Source organism: Podarcis melisellensis (genome assembly GCF_964234715.1).
Source record: "Podarcis melisellensis genome assembly, chromosome: 7".
Taxonomy (NCBI): Eukaryota; Metazoa; Chordata; class Lepidosauria; order Squamata; family Lacertidae; genus Podarcis; species Podarcis melisellensis.
This window is the reverse complement of record NC_138539.1, coordinates 7388049-7394387: the sequence shown is the minus strand read 5'-3', so window position 1 is coordinate 7394387 and position 6339 is coordinate 7388049.

Here is a 6339-nt window from a genome sequence, read left to right as displayed (position 1 = left end):
CTCCTCTGAGACTTGATGACTCATGATTCTCAGTAATGCCTTTGTCAAGAATCTCACCCTAAATTAGCTATCTTGAGTACCAATGAACAAAATCCTTCCTCTCACATAATGTTGGAGAACTGTTTAACACGGATGAAGAGGAATGGATGCAGCCCTAAACTTCTTGCATGTTTCTTTCTGTCTCCTCCACATACTGTATGTCTAAAGATGGCTGATCAGCAGTTTCTCACAGGGATGTGACTGTCTCAAGCTGATGTAGTTCAATTGCAAAAGAAAGCGGGGGACCACAGCTGAGTGGCAGAGGGGTACATGGGTAGTTCTGCTGGAAGGATTCTGGCTCACCATCTTGGGAAAGTTCTTCGTGACATCTTGGGAGCCACTACAAGCCAGAGAAGGAAATGCTGCAGTAGAAATTCTAATCGTCTGCCTCGCTAAGACTCTACAGCTAATCAACAGTTGGTTTGTCTGTTAAAAATAAGTAAGGAATTAGAAACAGATCAGGATGTGTTATGCCAAGTCAGATTTTCTGTTCCCTTACTTCAGCACTGTCTCCTCGGAGTGACAGAGGCACTGCTGAGGATCTTCCAGGATCTTGTGGAGAGGAAATCTTCCACACACACCCCTTTATCCTTTTAACTGGAGATGTCACAACTTAATTAAGCCCTACTGCCTGTGACACATGCATTGTAATGCATGAGCTATAGTCTCTTCCCATAGGCACGTGCCATTAAAGCTGCATGCATGCACACTGACTTTTTTTTAAGAGAGAGGGAGAGAAGAAAATATAGAACTCAGCTCTTCCTGGTAGAAACAAAAATCTGACAAAAGCTACACATTCGTTTCATTTTAACCATCATTATTATCTCTCTCCCTTCCCTCTCTTTCTCTCCAACCACAAAATGTCTATGACAACAGTGTCTCTCACTACAGGTAAGCAAACTGTGGAAAAGATTCTATAAATTGAAAGTGGAGACAACATGCACTTTTCTCTGTTTGTTTTGTAACATAAGGAAATATTCAATAAATAAAAACTAAAAAAGAGAGAGACTTTCATAAGGTTGTTGCCATTTTAATCCCAAATCTTTGTGTCTTGTCTCTTACTAAGGGCTGTGGGTGCAATCACAATCTTGGAGAGTACTGTTGAGCTCAGCTTCTGCTTCTGGGCATTTCAGAGTTATCTAGGTGGCCACAGGATGTTAGACGAGATGGGCTACTAGCCTGATCTAGTAGGGCTTTTCTGATCTTCCTCTCTGCATCCAGAGTGGTGATGGGTGGGTGGTGGTGCCCTGTCCAACCCCAACCCCCAATACTTCAGTACTGGGTGTAGGATGAGTGATGGACCTCCATTAGATGCAGGGTGGGCCAGTGGGCCACCCTCATTTGTGACCCCTGGATCAATGTCATAGAGCAGATAGATTGGGCTGTGCACAACTCTAGTGAATGTCTTTTTCAGTCTTTTCCACTTTGACAACAAAGTAACAGCATTTAAAATTATTTTGGTAACATATAGCAGTTATTTTATTTTAGATATCCCAACATGGAAGGAAATCCATTGCCTCCTCATCATGTGATGTGGTGGGCATCTGGTAAGTAGAATAATAATAATAATAATAATAATAATAATAATAATAATAATAATAAGGCAGAGCATGCAGCTGCTATCAGGTTTCTAAACAGAGAGTATGTCCCCCAGTCCTGGATTTATTTACTTAGCATTTATTTGTTTCTTTTCCAAAGAGCTCAAGGTGGTGTACAGGGTTTCCCTCCTCCTCATTTGATCCTCACAATACCCCTGTTTGACAGGTTCATCTGTGAAGCAAAGGCTGGCCCAAGGTTACCCTGTGAGCGTCAGGCCAAGTATGGATTTGTCAGTCCAGAATGTCCAGAGTGAGGAATTAAAAGTACACTTACAATTTAGTAACATGCCCCTCAGTCCTACGTTTCTTAGCTAATTCTGGGTGTACACCTGACGAAGCAGTTTCTGCGACCAAGAGGCCTCTCTTCTTATGCATCTCCCCCACCCAAGCTGTGCATAGGCAGGAAAAGATTCCATGCAACCTGTTTTTGTTCCTCCCTCATGTCCTGGGAGACAGTGCAGAAGGAGAGGTGGGGGGAGGCAGGAGGAGATGGATCAGGATCACACTTCAAAACGACCTTGACAGATTAGAGAACTGGGCCAAAACAAACAAGATGAATTTTAACAGGGGGAAATGTAAAGTATTGCACTTGGGCAAAAAAAATGAGAGGCACAAATACAAGGTGGGTGACACCTGGCTTGAGAGCAGTACATGTGAAAAGGATCTAGGAGTCTTGGTTGACCACAAACTTGACATGAGCCAACAGTGTGACGCGGCAGCTAAAAAAGCCAATGCAATTCTGGGCTGCATCAATAGGAGTATAGCATCTAGATCAAGGGAAGTAATAGTGCCACTGTATTCTGCTCTGGTCAGACCTCACCTGGAGTACTGTGTCCAGTTCTGGGCACCACAGTTCAAGAAGGACACTGACAAACTGGAACGTGTCCAGAGGAGGGCAACCAAAATGGTCAAAGGCCTGGAAACGATGCCTTATGAGGAACGGGTAAGGGAGCTGGGCATGTTTAGCCTGGAGAAGAGGAGGTTAAGGGGTGATATGATAGCCATGTTCAAATATATAAAAGGATGTCACATAGAGGAGGGAGAAAGGTTGTTTTCTGCTGCTCCCGAGAAGCGGACACGGAGCAATGGTTCCAAACTACAAGAAAGAAGATTCCACCTAAACATTAGGAAGAACTTCTTGACAGTAAGAGCTGTTTGACAGTGGAATTTGCTGCCAAGGAGTGTGGTGGAGTCTCCTTCTTTGGAGGTCTTTAAGCAGAGGCTTGACAACCATATGTCAGGAGTGCTCTGATGGTGTTTCCTGCTTGGCAGGGGGTTGGACTCGATGGCCCTTGTGGTCTCTTCCAACTCTATGATTCTATGATTCTATGGTTCTATGTGGAAGGCCTTGACTCTACACCAGCCTCACCTATCTCTCACTCCTTCTGCACCTGTTTTTCACTTTCCAAACCTTCAGCTTCTCCTGTCTCTGACTCTCGTCTCCTGGCTGTTACAGGGACCCCCAGATCCTTGATCCCTTCTTCCGTGTCAGTCGCTAACCTCCATTCTCCCAGCGCCCATTCACCAGTATCTACTCTGTAACCTCTGAGGAAGCCAGGAAAGCACCTTCTTGGTCAAAGTAATTTATTTACCTGAAACAAAAAATGGGTGCTGAGGAGCAATTATTGGCCCAGTTGATGACAAGCCAAAAACACTTTCCGAAGAAACTGAAGCACTTCCCTATTATAGCAGTTCTTGGTATCCCCTTATTGCATTCTAAGAAGAGGACAGCAGTTGCCTTGAATAATACACTGATATGAAATCTGCTGATATAAGATAAGGGAAGTAACACAAGAAGCAAAACCAACGTTTTCTTTTTTGCAATGTGGCAAGAGCATAAATACACATCAACAGCTTCCATATTGTGCCAGCCTAGGGAATGCATTTCTTTATTGCTCATTTTTATTTCATTACTACAGTCTTATATTTCAGAGTTTGTATGTCTTTATCATACAGAGTGTGTTTCCTGGCATTAGACAATCGGGACAGATTAGGGCTTCTGCTGGTTTACCGCCCGCCTCGCTGCCCAGCAATCTCCCTGCTTGAGCTGACAGAGCTGGTTTCAGAGATGGCATTGAGGGTTTCCAGACTGCTGGTTCTGGGAGACTTCAACATCCAAGCCAAGGCAGCTGGCTCTGGGGCAGCTCAGGACTTCGTGGCCTCCATGACAATCATGGGGCTGTCCCAACATGTCAGTGGTGCAACGCAGATAGCAGGCCACACTCTGGACCTGTTTTCATGACTGGGAAGGAAGAGGGTGACTTGTTTGCAAAGCATTTTGGAGATAAAATTGCTTGCCTCTACTAAGACTTTGACTCTGCTGTTATAGCAGATGAATTCCATGTGGCGTCCAGAGCATAGTCTAGTCCTCTTGTGTTGAATGAGTTTCAGTTGGTAAGGCTCAAGTATGTGGACAAGGTTTCGGATTGGTCAGCGTGACCACTTGTACTCTAGACCCCTGCCCCTCTTGGCTGATAAAAACCAGCAGGGAGGGAACAGCTGGCTGGGCCAGGGAGGTGATCAATGCCTCTTTACGTGAGGGAGTGGTCCATGCCTGTTTGAAGGAGGCAGTAGTAAAATCACTCCTTAAGAAACCTTCCCCGGAGTTGGAAAACCTAACTAATTACAGGGAACCAGACGGAGGTTCTTCTTGGTAGTGGCACCCACCTTGTGCAACACCCTCACTTCAGATGTGAAGGAAATAAGCAGCTATGCTATCTTACCGCCCGGTTTCGAATCTTCCGTTCCTGGGTAAGGTGATTGAGAGAGCGGTTGCTGAACAGCTTGGTGGGTTTCTGGATGAAACATCGGCTCTGGATCCATTCCAGTCCGGCTTCCGCGCTGGTCATGGGACCGAGACGGCTCTGGTTGCCCTAACAGATGATCTTCGTAGACAGCTGGATCGAGGCGGGTCGGGGCTGCTGATTCTTCTAGATTTGTCAGCAGCTTTTGACATGGTCGATCACGAACTTCTGGACCACCGCCTTGCCGACGTGGGGATCCAGGGCACAGTCCTTCAATGGCTGCGCTCGTTTCTCTCTGGTCGGGGACAGAGGGTGGCGCTTGGGGGGGAATTGTCATCGCGCCACTCCTTGGTGTGTGGAGTGCCTCAGGGTGCGATTCTCTCCCCGATGCTTTTTAACATCTTTATGCGCCCCCTCGCCCAGCTTGTCCGGAGTTTCGGGCTGGGCTGCCATCAGTATGCTGATGACACCCAACTCTATCTGTTGATGGATGGCCATCCTGACTCGGCCCCAGACACACTGATCAGATGCTTGGAAGCTGTGGCTGGATGGTTACGTGGGAGCCGGTTGAAGTTAAATCCTTCGAAGACAGAGGTCCTCTGGCTGGGACGGGATGATATGGGACTGAGGGGGCAGCTCCCATCTCTTGCGGGGGTGCAATTAGTGCCAGCGCTGTCCGTTAAGAGTTTGGGTGTAATCTTCGATACCTCCCTCTCCATGGAGGCGCAGATTGCAGCTATTACAAAGGCGGCATTTTTTCATCTCCGCCAAGCTAAGCAGTTGGCTCCTTACCTCTCTCACCCTGACCTAGCTACTGTGATCCACGCGACGGTCACCTCCAGACTGGATTATTGTAACTCGCTCTACGTGGGGCTGCCCTTGAGACTGACCCAAAAACTCCAGCGGGTGCAGAATGCCGCAGCGAGACTCCTTACGGGGTCTTCGCTGCGAGATCACATTCATCCGGTGCTATACCAGCTGCACTGGCTCCCGGTGGAGTACAGGATCAGGTTTAAGGTGCTGGTTTTAACCTTCAAAGCCCTATACGGCCTAGGACCCTCGTACCTACGGGACCGCCTCTCCTGGTATGCCCCACAGAGGAACCTACGGTCTTCAAACAAAAACACCTTGAAGGTCCCAGGCCACAGAGAGGTTAGGCTGGCCTCAACTAGAGCCAGGGCCTTTTCGGCTGCGGCTCCAACCTGGTGGAATGCTCTGTCACAAGAGACAAGGGCCCTGCAGGACTTGACATCTTTCCGTAGGGCCTGCAAGACAGAGCTGTTCCGCCAGGCCTTTGGTTAGGGCGCAGCCTGACTCCCTCCTTTGGCAACCTTTACAAAACTTTATGGCTGCCATCAATCTTGATTTTAATTAATTTTTATAATGTTTTTATAACGTCACACTATTTTGGTGTTGTTAGCCGCCCTGAGCCCGGCTTCGGCTGGGGAGGGCGGGATATAAATAAAATTTATTATTATTATTATTATTATTATTTAAAAGACATCTGAAGGCAGCCCTGTTCAGGGAAGTTTTTAATATTTAATGCTGTACTGTTTTTAACACTTGATTGGGAGCCGCCGAAAATGGCTGGGGAAACTCAGCCAGATGGGCAGGGTATAAATAATAAATTATTATTCTTATTATATATAACTACCAGCCAGTTGCTAATCTCCCTTTTCTGAGCAACATTCTGGAATGAGTGGTCAACAGACCAGATCCAGGCACTTTGGGAAGAAACTGATTTACTGGATCCATTTCAATTGGGGTTTAGGCCCGGTTTTGGCACAGAAACTACTCTGGTTGCCCTGTTTGATGACCCCCGTTGAGAGAGAGAGACAAAGGGAAAATGTCCCTGTTAATTCTTATTGACCTCTCAGTGGCTTTTGATACCATTGACCATGTTATCTTTCTGAAGTGACTGTCCGAACTAGGAGTGGGTGGTACCTCTTTGCGGTGGT